General features: G+C 40.7%; 1 protein-coding gene across 3 annotated transcripts in view; it reads left to right on the forward strand.

Annotated features, from left to right (window-relative positions):
- The window catches only part of SORCS1 (sortilin related VPS10 domain containing receptor 1), a 467,290-nt gene that overhangs the window by 245,643 nt on the left and 202,815 nt on the right, over positions 1-18,832 (forward strand). The window lies entirely within an intron of this gene.

Genomic DNA, 18,832 nt, shown 5'->3' on the forward strand with positions numbered 1-18,832 from the left:
GGAATTAATAGATTAATTGGAACTGAAGTGACTGCATTGTCCTGCAGCAGGTTGGAAGTTCATTTCTAAAGTTTATTTAACCTGCATACAAATGCCAGGATGGAGGCACTGCTGGAAGGAGACTTGTATTAATAGATCATCATAGACTAAACCCTAGGTTTGCAGATGAGAAAACTAAGGTTTAAAGAAAGGGAATGGTTTTCCCCTGTTGCAGAGTTATGGGCACAATTGGGACTAGAATTCAGGTGTCTTGGTTGGCAATCATACTGTTTCCACTACGCTATACTGCTCCTGTTAAGATGGTTTATCTACTCTTCAGAGAGAAATATTATTTTCTTAGGAAGAAAGTATTTGCTTTTAAAGAAAAAAGACCTATTTGTGTTAGAAGGAGAGTGGTGGTCCATTCATGGCTTGGTTTTAAAAACTTGTGTTGTTAAATTCTGAATTCTGATAACATTTTTGGGTATTACATGAATTGCATGAGATAACAACATCCATAAGGAAATAGAAAAGTATGGTCCTTTTCATATGTTCTAAGCCATAATCTGTTGTGATGGCAGCACTGATTTCTAGATTCCAATTTCACATCTGTCAGTCATTACCATTAGTGACCTTGGGTACATTCTACATTTTGTTGTCTGGACTGTGGAAGGTGGATGAGAACATCTCTAAATAGTTATCTTCAACGCTGGCTGCACATCCAAAGTGCAAGCCCTGGTCCCACCCTTGTTGCCCTGGGTTAGGACTCAGGTAACTACCGTGAGCAAGATCCGCAAATGCTTCTGGTATGTATTAGGATGAAGGACCCCTTATGTCACAGGAAATGTTCCCTCTGGCTCGAAACATTTTAAGTTCTTCAGTAGAAGCAGCATAGCTTACCAGTTGCGCATAGACTAGTGTGGGGACAGAGCCAGGAGAGCAGTTTCCAGGCTTTCAGCATCACGTGGAAAGGTGCTGGCTGGGGTAGTAGATGGCTATCAGCTGTAATCAGATGGCCATCCGCTGTGGCTGGTTGGCCATCAGCTTTTACCGATTAGACATTAGCCATTAATATAACTGCCGTGGCAACGCTGGCAAGGGGGTGGGTGGGTTGGTTGGTTGGTTGGGTGGGTTGGTTGGCTGGCTGGGTGGCAGAGAAGTGGACAGCAGATTGCAGATCGTGTGGAGCCTGCTTCCTGTGTCCGCAACCCAGCCACCAGTGAGAACATAGTGGTATGACTCTCCTATCTCTGGCTCCGTTGGTGTTCCTTTTTGGCCTCACCATATCCTGCGTTCTGGTGTGGGGAGCGGGAGCAGAGTCCCTGCATGACAACTCTAGTCAGATGGCTTGAGTAAAACCCCAGATAAACCAATTAACAAGTGAACAACTATGGGGATTTACTTTATCTCACCAAGCGCAGTGTCATCAAGCTTAAAATAGGAGATAATTACAGTATCTACCTCATGAGGAAAGTTGTGAGGCTTATATGAAACAAGGCATTTCAAATATTTAAAACAGAATTGTTAAGGTTTAATCAGTGTTTTCTTTTCACTTTATTCTCCCTTTTTCACCCCTCTCCTCCTCCTCTTTCATATAATTATCGGAGGCAATAGTAGTGATTATCCTCAATGAATAGAAGTATTCAGTAGAACTTTCTACAGTGGTAGAAATGTTCCTCTGAGCTGTCCAATACTGTAACCACTAACCACTTGGGGCTATTGAGTAGTTTGAACTATGGCTAGTGTGATTGAGGAACTAGATTCTATATTTCATCTAATTTTAATTAATTTAAATGCAAATGCCCACATATGGCTGATGGTCACAGTGTTAGACACCACAGTTCAGTAATGTCACCCTCAACTCTATGGTGATGGAAGGAGAACTGACTCTGGGTGGTGAACACACCATGTGATATATAGATGATGTATTATAGAATCATACACCTGAAACCTATGTAACGTTACTAACCATTGTCACCCCAATAAACTTTAACTAAAAAAAAAATAATAATGTCACCCTCCTACACTTAGAGATACACCCTGAATATTCCTATCATTCGCTCACTGGCTGATTTCTTGCCCATCATTAACAATTGCATGTTAACAGTTTTGATCTGTGTATAGTCCTAAATTGAGGAGCTGAACTTATATCCTTTATTTTTATAATGATATTTCATTATGTTTCCTGGCTTTCAATCAATTCTTATAAGGCCTATTGATTTTTCCTCTAGTTCACATTTTTTAATGAATTTCATTTACCAATCTACAAACTGTAGTGCCTACAGTTTCTCTTTGTAGGATGCAAAGAGAAATAAGACAGCATTCTGCCCTCAAAAATTGTGTATTCTAGTAATAAATGACATACGGCTTTTTGTACTTGAAAGGTCTCTTGACTCCGCTTCCACCTAGTAGGTGACTTTGTGTGAGTCATTTACATTTTTTCATTTGTAAAGTGATGTGGGCAAAAACAAAGGGATTTATAGCTGGAAGAGACCTGAAAATCGTCCTAATCTAGTGATAGCGCCTCTGTTTTATTGATGCCATTGGAAAGGAATATGATTTTTAAAAATAAGATGCTGAATGTCGGACATGAGCATGGGTTTTTCTTTAGCAGCAAAATATATGGTGGCGATCGGGACACTTCAAGTTTGTTTGCCTCGGCAGGACTTAACGAGTGAGATGCTCCGGTCCCGATGTAGTTCCTAGGACTGAAAGGCAAGCTTAGATGGAATCCAGCAAGGAGCCCTGCCGTGGAATCCACTCATGTCAATACACCAGTGTCAGTCAGGCTGCCTACTTCATCCATAGTTATCTGGAGGACATGAAAGAAGGTGCTGCGCCGTGCGCATGTAGCTGAAATCTAGACTTGGCGGACCCTATCTCCGGAGAAAGAAAAATCATTGCCCATGACTGTGAGAGAACAATTTCCTCTGGGCCAGTTACCTTCCGGAAGCAGAGTCGGGCCAGAGCTGTTTAAATCACAGTGTTTTGGGGTAAACCTAAGAGAAAGGATCTTTTCCTCTATAGATAAACAAGGCCTTCGGGGTCACTTTCTGTAATGTTGATAGATTTAAGAAATAGTGAAGGACGATGGAGGTCTTTACAATGGTGCACAAATTCAAGAAAGTTGACAAAGCAGTAAATTTGTGTAGTTTTTCTCCTTATGAGGTGAATTCATCACCATGAAATAGGTATCCCACTTCTCCGCTGCCAAAGGGACATACTTGGACTAAAGAGATGGTACCAGCATAACATTTTAAAGTATAAATGTATTTCCCCAATCAATGAGAATTTATATTTTTTAAAAAAGAGGAGAAAGAAGAGGAGGAGGAGGAGAAGGAAGGAAAGGTCAGGCTTTATTAATTATGTAAAACAAAGTCATTTGCGTTCCTTCCAATTCTCCTAGGACTTCTGCGTCCTCCAGTGAAAAGGCAGGCTCCTTTAAAGAGTTGTATTAATTCTTTGAGTTCTCTAGGGTGCTGTCTACCAAGTTAACATCTTTTGTACCAGATATTTCTATCTGCTTTTCACTTCAGTGGGAGCCACTGGAATAAAACTGACATCAGGTAACTGTCTTGCCTTCCCAGAAACCTGTTTTGCCTTCATGTTCTTATTGCTATTTTTAGCTTCTTGTAAGGAATAGTACAGTTCTTCAATCAACATGTCTCCAGCAGTGGGCATCATGCCCTGGCTTTGCAGGCAGCTTGTTAGGGTCATTACTGGGATCAGAGTCCAGAACAAAGCAGGCCCTCATTTACAGTTTAAATTGATGACTGCCCATTGGTTGTTCTGCTGCAAGCCTGCTGTAAATTACAGCGGCTTTCCTTGAATATGTCTGTTACAGTAAAAACTGTAATCTCCTCATAGTTCAGTGTAGGAAATCTCGACTAAGACACATAGAAAGGCTGCTCCCAGGATTTATCCTGGCTCATGCATACGCTCTCGGAAGGAATCCTGCTCTTGGCCTCTGATGTATGAAATAGGCTCAAAGAACAAGAATGGGTGGATCCTGGTGGCAGGCTAGTTGTCTGTCACCACGTCTCCATATCCGAGGGGGGGCACTCCTCCTACCCCGCCTCCCCCAGTTCATGGTAAATCCCAAGTTAGTGTCAGTAGTGTTTTATTGGCTACGTACATATAATCTTCTATGAGAAAAGGTGGTTTAACCTATACCTGAAAAAAACAGCTGGGATCTAGAGGGTGATGAGAAGAACTAATAATACACGTACAAATGTAGCAAAGAAAAAAAAAGAAAGAAAGAAATTGATGCTGAAATCTCAGTCTCACTCTTAAATTCTCACTGAGTTTATTTGTATTCTTCCTAGAAAGAAAGCATCTGTTGTACTCTGTGTGTATCTGTCAGCAATACCTTTCCCTTCCCCCCCAAAGTTGTGCTTCCCTCACGAAGTGTTGTTAACATCTTCAAGGATTAAAGAATACAAAATCCCAAGTAGCATTCATTGGAAGATAGAAGGAAAAAAAGTGCTTTTTTTTTCCTACTTGGAACAGCCAATCATTTAGTTGTTACTACCTTGTATTCTCTGCACACTCTGTTCCCAGCAAAGTAAAAACTTAGAGAGTATTTGTTCTTTATATTTCCTGTGCCCCCTCCACATACCTGCCCCTTCGCCTTTCTGTGTGATCCCCATTTAATTAATATTATTCCTGCTGAGAGAGACTTTCAAGACTTTCATCCTATAAGTATGATCCTAGCTCCTCAAAACACATTGATCATTCTTTCGGGTCTCTTGGCACATGCCCACATTAAACACTGTGTTTTCTCCAGATGTTTAGGTTTTAATTACCATACTGTCTGTGGCATTTTCTAAATAAGCATTTAATTATGGACTCCTTGCCTCTTCTCCTTATACCCTGGATATGCTTAATTCCTCTTGTCATTTGCTTCGGTGGTCTGTGTGACTTTTGGGGACAGGGAAGCAGTGTGGTTGAAAGAGTCTGCCAGCTTCTCTTAGGGAAAATTCTGGCCTCCCTGAATCAGAAGATAAGAGATTTGGGAGGTTTTCAGATTCTGCCTTTTCACTTAACAGATGTGGAACCCAAGTCCCAGAGAGTTTAGTGGCCTGAGGTTGCATGCAACCGGTGAATGAAAAGCTAAGATCCTTAGACCTTTAAATGCTACCTATACCACAAAATTTAATCAATTGCACTAATGAGATTTTCTCACTCCTCTTGTCCCCGAGGCATCTAGCTGCTTTTCTTTTCTAGCACTTCTCTCTCATTTCTGATTATAGCTGTTTTTGACCACATCTCATCCCTCCTTTAGAATGCACAATCCTAGGTGGGGGAAATGCCTTGGTCTACCTGGTAGTCCCTGACTTGCCAAGTGCAGCGTGATGGTGTACGGTCGGTGTCCAGCACATGGGTGCGGATTTGAACGGAACTAACGTTGTGTTTTGGACTCTTGGCTAGAACTCGAAAAGCAAAGTGCATTGTGAAACCAGCTGTGGCTCATTTATTTTCTCTAATTATAAAATTAATTCTGTTTCAAGTGAATAAACAAAGATAGTAAAAACATCCCTGTAGGTTTCAGTCGTTTCTAGGCCATGTTGTATAATTTTATCCTTTCTAGCCGAAAAGAGCATGATTAATATTTAAAATACCAGGACTTTGCATAGCCGTCCCTCAACATTAACTGGTGAAGCCACTGGGGACTGGCGTATTGTATAATACATCAAAGGGGGTGCATGACATTTCCCTTGCGGACACTCAGTACTTGCTCATTCCATCCCAGCTCTTTCATCTGCCCCTTTGTACACAAGATCACATGTTTGCCTCTCATCTTTTAAAAATAATGTATGTTTCATTCATAAAGAAGTGTGATGCATGAACTCGGAGACACAGTAGAAGTGGCATTTTCTAAACTTCAATGGCAGTGACTTTTGGAGCGAACAAATGCTTACTACGTCCTTCCCTACACTTAACCTGGGAAATGATGGCTACAGGGAGAGATCATAGCCTTTGATCCTTCCTAAGTACAGTTGAGTGTTTATACTGTTTCAGACCATTACGCGTTTGTTCTGTTTTCATCTTGAGCGTTGCAAAATCAAATCAAATCCAAGAAAGCGTGCCCCATCTACATTTTTTTTCTCTGGGTGATTTTCCAACTGTCATCCGAGCCCCTGGGTTTCAAACAAACTACAGAATAATAAGTGCAACGTGCTCTGTCTGAAACAGGGCAGAGTGCCAGAAGCAGTGCCCACTAGTGAACTCCCTCCCCCTTTGTCCCTGGGGAGCCCTCTAGAACTCCTAGACTCCAGAGAACACAGTTGGAAAAAAAACACTGATCTAGGCCATTCCTCCTTTATATACTGAACTACACCTGAAACAGCCATGTGCCTTGTATTATTTTATATAAATCAAAGCACCTATGAAAATATTCATAAATAAAAAAGCTACTAAAACCAGTTTTTTTTTTAAATTTTAGCACAGTATATTACATAGTAGGTATCTAGTTGATTTTTATTGAATCTTATCAGTGTCTAAAGCTAGTGTAAAAAAACAACAGATTCACAATGTGCCTTGTTTTTCAGAACTGATCGGTTTAACTGGAAGTTTACTGTTTTATTGCATGTGACATTAAGTAGTACTAAGTACTTTTTTTGTTGGAAAGAAGTTTCTTGCATAATTAACATCACATATTTGTTATTCCTCATTTGCATCACATGTCTGTCACATATAATGAACATCTAATACATTAAACATTAATCATGAATTGCTGATCTAAAGAAACAACTAAGTTATATATGTATGAGGATCAAGTTTATATAATATTGATCTTACAATTCAGAGTTTTATTAGCTACATTTATGTTTAAAAATACAGGTAGCTAGCTAGATAATTAAATAGGTATAAAGATCATAGATAGAGCCACAGATCAAATTTTCTAAGTTTAGATAATGTCTTCTAGTTGACTTCAGGTGGTATTTCTTTATAAGGGAGAGGGGATAAAACTCTGTCGTTTGGTTTTAGTCCTTTTTAACAAATGAAATTAATCAGGATTGAGATAGCCTGTATTAGTCTCCAAATATTTATGAAATAAGACTCATCTGGAAATTGCATATTTCTTATACCAGCGACTGGGTATCAGAGGGCAGTTTGCCTGTATGGCCAGGTGATCAGAAATTCTCAAAAATTAATGGAAGCCTGTAAAGAGGCTGACCATTCTTCAAGTATGCATAATACACTATCTGCTCAACCTTCTCTGGGGAGCAGAATTTTTTAAAATCTGGTTATCTACCTACGTTTTTATTTATTTTTGCCTCATCATCGGTCCTTGTTAGAACCGGTGTTCTCTGAAGTCTGACTGGCCTAATGTTAAATGCCCATCTATTACCCTTTTATGAAGGTCAAATGCATCATTTCAGGTTGGTTCCAAGTTATGCTCCGCTGTGGAGAATGGTCAGAGGTCTTTTCAACATTCTGGTCTGTTTGCTTCCAGCCTACTCCCTGCGGTTTCTCAGAGGTTTCCATCATCTGGTGTTTGACATCCTGTATCTAGAACATTTGTTTCTAGTGAATAGCCCATGCTGCTCTCATGACGGATGGAGATGAGTGCTGGCCTCTGCAGGAAATTTACCATATTTACTGGGGTGCGGATGCTTCATTCCAATATATCAGATCTGCCCAAAGCTTTCTCTTGGTGTTGTCAGGAAAAACAAAGTTAATGCCGATGAATCTTTAATAAGACTTTTTTTTTCCTTCCCTGGAGAAATTAAGAGAGCACCACCAGCCCCAGAGGCCGAATTGTTTCCATTTAAGCATTCCTTTTTCTGATCCGACCTTTCTCTTGACAAATCTTCTTTTCATGGTTTTGCCCCTCTGCTCCTCTATGCATCTACCTCCTATTTGACAGAGCCCCTAACTGCTAATATGCTTTTCATTTCATAACCCTCCAAGTCAACTAGTTACAATAACTTTTGCAGAACAAAACATTATAGCTCGTAGGTAACAACATGGGCTTAGATCTTAATAGGCAGAAAGGCCTGAGGTATGGGATACACAGTTCAATAACTAGAAAAGAACAATCTCTTCTTTAGCTGCTTGGGCCTGTGTGTGTGTATCTAGGGATTAGAATACTAAGGAGTGCCATGATTGACAGGAACTGAGCATACCTATAGAGGACGAAAGGACAGTGTGGGTGAATCAAAAAAAAAAAAAAAAAAAAGAATGGGGGAAAATAAAACACCCTGAATATACAACCTCTTACAGATAAGAGAGGTATAGGAGGAAAGGTACATGGTAAGCCAAAAGCGCAGATGGCAGAGATTATTACAAAGCATTTAAAGTAACAAAATAGTGATGAGAGAAAGCCAATACAAAAAAGCACAATGAAGACATAGGTAGAGGAAAAAAATAAAATCATAAACATTTTCAGCAGGAGATGTAGAATCTGAGATCTCTCAGAGAGAGGAAGGCAAATTTAGCAGGAACTTATTAAGACTTTCAGAGGGAGTACAATTTACTCTTATCTCTCTGTTCTTCCTGAGTGCTTTCAAAGATGTTGATGGTCGTGGGCAAAATTGGTTTTGCCAGGAAGGAAAGCACAACTATGACTCAAGTGTGGGGGAGTGGCAGGCCTAGATCTGGGCTCCCCAGCTCCCCCGTGGCAGGGCCGAGGTTCATCACTGCTGCCTGAAGTGAATGAACTTTTGCCCTTTTCATGCTCTGGCTCCTAGCTACTCCACTATCCCTCTGTGGGAAGGCCTCTTCTATTTATGTGCACACCTTGTGGTTTCTGCACTCAGGTGTACCAGCTTAGCACCTCTGTGCAGTCACTGTGGAGCTACACTTTGTCATTGAAGGGCGGTCACTGTGAATTTTTGCCTGATGGAGTCATTAGCTGTGGTGTCACGGTTAATATAGTGGGCCCTGGAGCCAGTCTGCCTGGCTTTCAATTCAAGCTAAGCTGCATACTCGTGGTTTGCCCTTAGCCCAGGTTTTATTTGTTGGTTTGTTTATTATTAACCTCTCCACGATAGTTTTCTCATCTCTAAAATAAAATATAATGATTGTATCACTATCAAAAGGTAGTTACGAGAAGAGTCAACACAAGCAAAAAGCAGTGCCTGACTCATAGCAAGCATTCCATAAACGTTAGTCTCCCTGTTATCATTATTATCTGTTTCAAATTATATGGCCATGCCTTATGCTGTCATTTGTCAACTCAGCCAAAATTATTAAATGCCGATTTTGTGCCAGATCTTTTTTAAGAACTAGGAAGTGGCATAGGAATAAAAGACAAGGTCCTTGCTCTTCAGGCCGTGCAGTCTGGTAGAGGAGATGAATGTACAAACAGTCAACCACAGGACACAACTTATGTATCATAATAGCTATGTACATAGAGCTCTATCTTTGGGGATTCAAGGAAGACTTCACAGAGAAGCAGATATTTGTCAACTTGAAAAGGGGAAAAGATGAAAACTATTTTTCAGTGTATCCTGCTGTCAGAAACCCAGTGTTCACAGACCACAGTGCCTACATAGCTTTGTTTGATTTGCAAGCATCAAATGAATAATCATGTGCCTATTTTGACTCTTAAAACATACTAATTTCCATTTATATCTGGCTGTACTGTCTAATGAGACCAAAGATGTCTCCAGGATCCAATTAAATTATAACTCTAACATAATAGCACAATTTATTTTCAATTGTTATAAACTTCTTTTCTGTCTTGCTTTTAAAATTAATAAATGGGCAGTGGTGACATTATTAAAATTGAATTAATGAAACTAAAATTAACCTTCTTATGGATTTCAAATATTCAGCATTTATCTTAAGTAACCAATAGTTACTTCAGTCAGAACTATTGATGAGATTTGGAGCTGAAATTTTGAGAAGAAATCAATTGCAGTATTGAACATCTAGCCTGTGTCCATTTCTTTGCATGCACATTGGAAATGTACACACACACACACACACACACACACACACACATACACATACATATACTGGGGGTGCCAAAAAATGTATACACATGACTTGTATTCATCTTTTGTTATCAGTATATATTGAGTATTGCAATTTTAATACAGAGGGTGCCAAAAAAATGTTTTAAGGAAGGAAAACTGTATTAAAATTGTAATTCTCAAGGTATGCCAATAACAAAAGATGAATACAAGTCACGTTTGACTGCTGCAGTTACAAGAGGTGCTCAAAGTGGTTACCACCAGCACCCAGACACTTCTGATTATGGCGAACTACTGCTTAAGCAACGATGATCAAAGTGTCCACTTGTATACATTTTTTTGACACCCGGTATACATAAACAGTGAACTTTGCATTGCCCTTATATAGTTTGCCATCCTGCTGCAGGAATGCAATTGAAGAACAGTGCAAAATGAAGATGCTGGATTGCATGGTACAGACGACAAGGGTTTGGAGAGGACTGTAGTCTGGGTAGTCAGAAAAGCAGCAGGAGAGGGCTTAAATGGCCCCATGAAGCAGGCTGGTATGACATTCACAAAAATAGAATTTAGTTGAACCGACATTTATTAAGTGCTAGGCAATAGAGCTACAAATACGCATAAAACAGGGCACTGTCTGCATCAGGGAGATGGAAGGGAAAGATATGTGGGTAGAAATGAGTATAGGGTTTACATTGATACAGGTGCTGTACCTTTCCTTTCCTGAAATCTTAATAATTTGATAATATATATTACACATCCTACTCTTTTGCGTCCTAAAAGTGCTCCTGAAAGTGCTCCTTTGACAGGTTGTGTATCCTCATTGTTGATTTAGAAACTACAGTCCCGTTTAACTCATTGAACACTGAGGAGAGACCTGGATTAGGGCAGTCGGTGGCTCTCAGGGCTGACGGGCAAGTGAGAAGTATGGAGTGAAACATGGCAATAAGAGAAGCAGTAGGGTGTCTGTAGGGTATCAGGAGGGGCTTCTGGGCTTCCAGTGACTAGTACTTCATCTTTTTTCCCACTACTTTCTAAAAAGAGTCCCACATTCTCTTTAGGATAGAATAGCTACAACTTCTTATTAAATGCCGGTGCTTTCTCTTTCAGCAAACCCAAATTTCACTGGGATGGCTGCAGCTTTAGGGGAGCCAAACCACCCATCCGGCTTGACTCAAATTATTATAGGGTTTGAATTCCAGAGGATGTCCAGCAAAAGAGCAGACTTATGCTGGGGTAAAAGGTGTTAGATCTTAGAAAGGTGTTTGTCTGACACTGGAAGCAGTCTACTTTTCTTTTGAATGTACATTATGTGGTGTGTTTGTGTGTGTCCACCCCTTATGTTTTATTAATGTATTATTTAACCAGCAGATTTACATATTTTCTTGACTGGCTAATGCTGTCTTTGTTCCGTAGGCCCAAGCCCTCTGTGCTTCCATGTGGAAGTGTATTAACTGACATTTACAAAGTCCCACCAAGGACTCAGTCAGTTACCACTATAGATGCCCATTGTTCCAAGAGAGCTGACCTTTACCCGCGGCCCCAATTAAAACCTATCACTTCTTACCCCCGCAGTGCTTACTGTAATTCTGGCACAATGCCCAGTGTAACTGGTGGGATGCATTCTTCTGAGTCCTCCTTTTCTTATTTTTCTTTTCAAAACAAAAAGAGAGTGACCTGCAAATGGAAATGTATGCTTTTTCTAGAAGAAAAAAGGGCTGATGACCAGAGTTAACCAGAATTTTCACTGAAAAGAATTTTCACCTTTTGTGTCAACACGAGTGAAGACCCTACATAAATAAAATAATTAGGTCAAATCTGGGATCGCCTGCAGGTTTATCCCAGATTCACATATCAGAGCTGTCCACGATGATGATTTGTTGCTAACTGCGGGGCCATTCTGCCCTAGGCATAACAAGTGGCCTTCTCCGTGGGAAGCTGATGGAGAGACCACAGTCCCAAAGCGCGGAAGTCAGGCCCGCAGCCCTCTATATGTCATATTATATGAGTGGCTAGTGCACTGCTAGGATGGTAGCCTTTTAGGTAAACTTAAGTTTCTTTTTAGAATGGAATTTAAGATCAGAGCATTTAGAGCTGAAAGTAGTTTGTTTGTGATTACAGATATTCATCAAATAGAAGATTACTGTTTTCGGCAGACCAGCAACCTACGATGTGCTAGTTTAGGGAAACAAATGTGGCAGTGTATGCAGTGGTGTATCATGTCCTTTGTAACTCTTTCTACTCTTCACGTAAAATTTCTCCATCTACTGTTGTGCCGGGGGTATGATGATGCTTACATTTTAATGGAATTTGAAGCCAAATTCTCCTGACCCAGTTATTTTAGTAGAAATGGCCATAACATAAACACAGTGGCCCCGGAACAAGCCTGTGTATACTCAGATTGAGACAAGAAGTCTTGATTTGCTAAAAGTATACGGAGCTTGAAATTTGCCTTTCCCCGTTTAGTTGAAAAGTCCAGATCTAAGCAAGCTGAACCTTGACAGAAAGCACTGTCGTCTTCTTGTAGAAATACCCTCTTCACACCTTCCCCCTGCACTGCTGGTATGAACAACCAGCCTGAGGGAATGTTATTTGATCTACAGAGAAAATGGTTCCCGCTGTTACATTATCCTCCCCCTTTTACCCCTTTTTACTATTTGAAATTTTATAGACTTCTGAGGATAATACTTGTACAAAGGCTTAAAATTTCCCAAGAGCCACAGCATTTCGCATTTCCTACCCACAGGCCTCGGTGTAGCCTGGCAGTGTAATACTGTGAGTGGGAAGTGATCTGGCTCCCTGGAGATCCATGTCCACATCCCATTACCCAGCAACCAGTGGGAGCTGGTTAAGCTCATATGATAAAACCCAAAGATTGTCAAACCTCAACCATTCGGCTCCATTTATTGCAAACAGAAAATTTCGCCCATGTTTCATTATGTTCCTCCCATACAAACCCAACTCAGGGGAATCACAAAGAACTCTGAAATAAATATGTGGGAGAGAATGATGTTGCAATTGAATATTACCTGTCTACAACTACTTAACTTGTTTCTTCTTTCATTTTCTTCCTTCCTTCCATTCTTTCCTTCCTTCCTTCCTTCCTTCCTTCCTTCCTTCCTTCCTTCCTCCCTCCCTCCCTCCCTCCCTCCCTCCCTTCTTCTTCTTCCTCTCTCCTTTCCTAAGCTCATTTATATGAAAGAGGGATTAACAAGACCACCTTATATATTTAAAGCAGAATATATTTTCAAAATGGTTACAAAAATGTGTGTGCATAAAAGCATCTCATCTTTACAAAAAACACTGTGAGGTGGGTAGGAGAGTTATAGCATCTTATACCTGAGAACTAATTAATGATTTGTAGTCTTCAACTAGAAACCAGATTATGGAGTTTCTGGTCTATGTTCCTTCTATCATAGTTTACCATTTTCCAACCATTGCTCCAGTTTTCTTTGTTTGGGAGATACTGTACTAGTGCTCTTGAGGACAAGGACTGATTCCTCTATGGATCTTTAATAAAGTTCATGTTTTAAATATGAATGATATAATCTCAGATAAAATGCAAAGCACAGAGAAAACATAAAGTGCAATCCATATGTCACTTTTTAAGTCAGCTTGTATAAAATCATTCTGCCTCCTGCTTATCATTTCATGATAACGGCCTTGATAGTTTCACAGCATAAACCTGATGCTTTTAGAAATCTGAAAAGGATTTGGGATAGAGCGTCCAAAGGAAACTTCATTTCAACCCCAAGTCCCAATATTGACTCCCCGTGACAATTCAACAAATATCTGCTAGTAAATGATTGAATGAATGAATAAATAAAAGGAAGATTGGGAATATTTTGTGTTCCTCCACATTTCTAAGATTAGAATTGCCAACAATAATCGGGACAGATTTGCTATGGCAGAAGGATGGACAAAATGGCCGTCATAGTAATTTTCAGGTCTGTCATGTCATTCCTGTAACTGGCACTAGTCCTTATCCTGACTCTGAGCCCTCCTAGTGGCCTAGCAAGCTGCCTCCATTTCCTCACAATATGTATTCATGTACTCTGGATTGGTATTTGCCACCGTAGAGAGTGTATATCAGGAATGCACCTATCCTACTCATCACACCTGTGGCCAGTGACCTGAGGTGCAAGACAGCTTGGCCGATGTTTGGTGTGAGGATCTGCTTAGAGGTAGATGCCGTTGTCCTGATGATGCTCCTTGGAGAAATTGCTCTGAAGAATGGTTCTTCCATCATTGCCTGCACAAGGTAGGCAGGGCTTGTTCTTCCCCTGTACTGCTTTATTGCTGGGCTCTGACTATACCTGTGACTCTGTCATTGCTTTTAATCTCTGAGTATGCCATCATTACGTCTCTAGGCTCCCGCTTTTTCTGCAGGAGTTACTACTCCCTCAGTGCCTTAGAAAAGAGATCCTCTTCTCTGTGGATCCCTAAAACACTAAAACATAAATAAAAATAAAATAAATAATAGTAATTTAAAACAAAGGGAAATTACATTCACTCTGTTAAGATTGGACACGTGGGCCCTAGAGGGGGCTACCCCTTTCACTTGTTTTTCTTTTTTCTCTTTTTTTTTCTACATCAAATATATAAAGGCAACTATTTAAACTACGAGAGGAACAGATATAAAGAGAGGTCTGAGGAAGGAAACTGTTTAAACCAGATCTAAATTGGAACTAGGAATCTCTCTCTGCCTCTTGAGCTAAGCGGTGCTTAAAGGGACCCAGACTCACTTTTCAAAGACATAGAACAATGGTTCCTGTTTCTGAACTCAGTGATTATAATAAACTGTAAGCTGTAAGAAACGCATATGGGAAATGTACTGAGGACATTCCCACGCATGAAGACAGTTGATGCAGAAACAAAACAAAACCAAACCCTGAAATTAGCGGTTTAAGTCCCATAAGCTCCGCTGTAATTGTTGAGAAAACTAAGGCTCAGAGTGGGCGGTCCAGGTAATGCCGCTGGTAACCGCACAAGGACGTGGCAACAGGGAGATTTTCCGAAGCTTCTTGGTTAACAGTCACCATCCTTCTGTATTAACTGAAGAGTGTAATCTCCCTTGGGCCAGTTATTTCCCCTAAGGGTACACGGGAGATAATAGCATCTGTTCCGTGAAGCCAGCACTAACAGTAGTTCTGTTTTTCAGCTATTTATAGTAGAGTGCCATAGCTTGAATGTTTTGACATCTTTGAATTTCCCTGCTCCACATGAACATCCTTAAAGATATATCCACCTGTCTGTCAGAGATTAATGCAATGAAGTGGCCAAATGAGTACCGAGGTTCCTAAACTCTGCCTATGTAAGAATCATCTAGAGGGCTTGTTAAAATGTACAGTCAGAGGCTCTGCTTCTCAGAAATGCTGGGATTCGAAGCTCTGAGAATCTGCATTTTAACAAGCCAGTACCACATCTCCATCACGCCGTAATTCTGCTGCGTATAGATCTTGGACTACACTTGACTGAACAGACGGGAGCTGTACTAACAATAAGGTATCATTGGTCAATGAACCTCTTGGTTTTATTTTTATTTATCAAAATAGAAGAAGTAAATCTCTTGGTGGTGGTGATGCCAAGTATAAAATATTGTTATGTGTTTGGAACCAGCTGCCCTCTACTGGACAACGGGGGATATGATTGAAATCAGACCATTCCTCTCCATTTGTCTCTTTGATTGATGTGAAACCGGGTTCATTATTCCTCCCACAGAAAGACACTGTATTATGCATTTGACCACTGGATGGGATAAAGGTCAAGGGCACGTAGACAGGCTCAGGGCATCTTTGAGATGTAAGGACATGGCTTAGCCACAATCCTTAGGAATGAATTAGAAAGCTCAAGGTATAGGCAGCATTCCGCCCTTCTGCTTTTCACCTAGGAGTAAGCAGGGGCTGGAATAAGTAATTCTTAGCTACTCCAGGGTATAGGTGCTTACCAGCAGTTTAACTTTGCAGAGTGGTGGGAGGCTACTATTACAGTTTTCAAAGACATCTGTTAAGCTCAGAGGGGGCTGCTCCTTGAAAAATACATTTTTTTTTTGAGAGTTCCACTCCATTATTCCAGGGTTCTAACTTCATTTCTTTGCACAGTGAGTGGCTCCATCTTGGTATGAAACACAGGCAGCCCACACAGGTTTATTAGGTATAAAGTGCTATTCAAAGACTGTGTGAGAGAGAAACACGAAAAAAAAAAAAGCAGGTATTTTTTGAAAAACAGGTTTGGGAATAGATTCTAACACATGTCATTGTCTGTAAGAAGAGTGAAAGGAGAGGGTGTCATTGATTTGAGTTTAGACCGATGAAAGGGTAGTTTTAAGGAAGCATGGACATGTGAGCTTTCTGGCCTTATCACTGTACTTAAACCCTCCCACCTCCCAAAAGAGAGATTTCACTAAATATGAATATATATGTGTATGTGTGTGTGTATATATATATATATATATATATATATACACACACACATACACATATATATAATCAAACATGAATACTTTTTATTTCGTGACTAGGATGCCTCCTGTCCACCACCCACACACACTGGCTAAGTGAAATAAAAAACAAAGGAAGAAAAGGACTCCTACTTGAAAAGAGACAAACATGAATGTACAGAGAGGGTTCTCTCACTTTAATGGAGAAGCAAGTGCTCATGTCAGCCTATCAGATTCTAGGGGTCTTGTTCATAGTGAAGGAGAGTCCACGAAGGCTGCAGAACAAATGAAAGAAGAAATGGTTTGGATCCCAACAGATGTGCCTTTTCCAGTCCCTTCCTTTGTACTTAGCAGCTCAGCCTTCCTCTGCCCCTGCATTGCCAAAGCCTGGCTGTCACTCATCTCCATTTGGCAGTTTGGCTGTCATGTCGTTCAAATTCCTGAAGTGACAAGTGGTATTGAACAGGGCTAGCAGGGGGATCCTGGCACGATGAGAAGTCCTTCCAGGGAGACCAGTGCAGATCAGATCCTGCTGCCTTATCAGAAGGGCATTCTGGCCACAGAGCATCTCAGCCAAGAGAAGAGTGAGTTTCTCCATCCCCAGCACCTTCTGTCCCTGTGCCAAGCTCAAGGTCAAGCTTAATTTCTGATGTCCAGGAACTTGGAGGAGACTTTTAGTCTGGGAAACTTTTTAATGTTTTTTCTTTTTTATGTACATAGCCCCTCCTCCCCCCCACCAAAATCACAGAAAGAAACGAGAGAGAGAGAGAGAGAGAGGGAGAGAAAGAGAGAGAGAGAGAGAGAGAGAGAGAGAAGGAGGGAGGGAGGGGTGGGAGGGGAGGGGAGGGGAGTGAGGGGAGGGGAGAATGTACCTTGGCTAGAAACATGCAAAGACTGAATCTGAGTCTGATGACTTGTCTTGAAGCCCACATCTTGTTTTCTTTACAACTGGCAGTAAAACGGACAACTGCTTCAAAACCCTTTCAGCTTTTCTGTGAACAAGTTCAATATCCTTTTTATTTCCTTTTGCTCCCCTTGTTTAGCTCTAAAGTTTTGTAGGGAAACAAGAAGCAGCAGTGTGACTCCTCTAAGTGACAGGGAAGGAGCAGAATGAATGTGGGTCTTGGTAACTTTGTACTACCTGCATTTAGGCAATGCCAGAAACTGGTTAAGACTGTGGCTCCTAGAGGCAGCCCGTGTCCACCCAAATCTCAGCCTCAGTGACACTGGTGTGTGTGCTTGATGATGTACTTCTCTGTGCAATGGAGAATATAACATGGATAAGAGATGTGGTGAACATTAAATGAAACAGCACATGCATAGCACAGGGCAGGTATCTTTGAGTACTAACTATGCATGAGACACAGATTTTTTCCCAAGGTACTAGGTGTATTTTTGCCTTTTGTGAACTCAAAATCCATTGGACATTTCGTTTTGATATGCCTTTTGTAGAAAAAATTCAAAGTGCCATTGCAAAGGAGAAATTTTTTTTTTCTCTCTAATTTCCTCCCATGTAAGGTAGTCTAACCCTGCTGTTGCAGGGACCTTTTACTGCAAGGGGCAGATGGTCTCATTTTAGGTAACGATGGACTAGAGGGACCAGTCTGGGAGAAAGTGAAGCCCAGAGGGCTTTGAACCATTTGTCTTGAGTTACATGGGAAGTTGTTCCATTTCAGAACCAGTAGGAGAATCTTGAACACCTTATTCCATCTGGAAAATGGAGAGAGTATGAATTCTCCTGCTTCTTAGGATTACTAAAAGGGTAAAATGCAATCATATGTGAACTGATATGTTGATATTTTTGAAAAATAAATTTCAGATATACAAGAGTAGTGTTTTTATAGTTATTTCCAAGACAACTTTTTGGAAAAATGTCACCATGGGGAAGGACGATATGCTTTCTATGGAGGAGGCATTAGTTCAGAGGTAGAGAAACATGTGAATGGGGAAACAAACAAACGTAGGACGCTGATTTCTCCAGGATTACACCTCTCTCTCTCTCTCTCTCTCTCTCTCTCTCTCTCTCTCTCTCTCACACACACACACACACACACACACACACACACACACACACGCTTGGTTTTTACAATATTGTGACAGTGCCCCCTACAGAGCAGAGGGAATTTTAGAAAACTAGCAAAGATCCCTACCTGGGATGAAAGTATGAGACTCCTGATTTTAATTACCACCCAGCTAACAAAAGACATGTGTTCATCATTTTGCCTTAAACATACTCTTCTCTGACGTACATGCAAAGCTATACAGTTTGGGGTGCCACTATTTCTTCATCTCTGAAGAGGGATAAGATCACACATATCCTGTTGGCTCATTGCATAGGAGTGAGGACCAGGAAATCACAACACAAAAGGATGAGTATTTATTGAGCTGAATTCAATATTTTAAAACTGCATTTCTGGGGAGGAAACTTGGGAAAGGGTGTAGCAATCAATCCCGACAGGACAGGCTTTTGGAGAACTCTGTGAAAGAGAAA

This window comes from Rhinolophus ferrumequinum, chromosome 16, assembly GCF_004115265.2.
Source record: "Rhinolophus ferrumequinum isolate MPI-CBG mRhiFer1 chromosome 16, mRhiFer1_v1.p, whole genome shotgun sequence".
NCBI lineage: Eukaryota > Metazoa > Chordata > Mammalia > Chiroptera > Rhinolophidae > Rhinolophus > Rhinolophus ferrumequinum.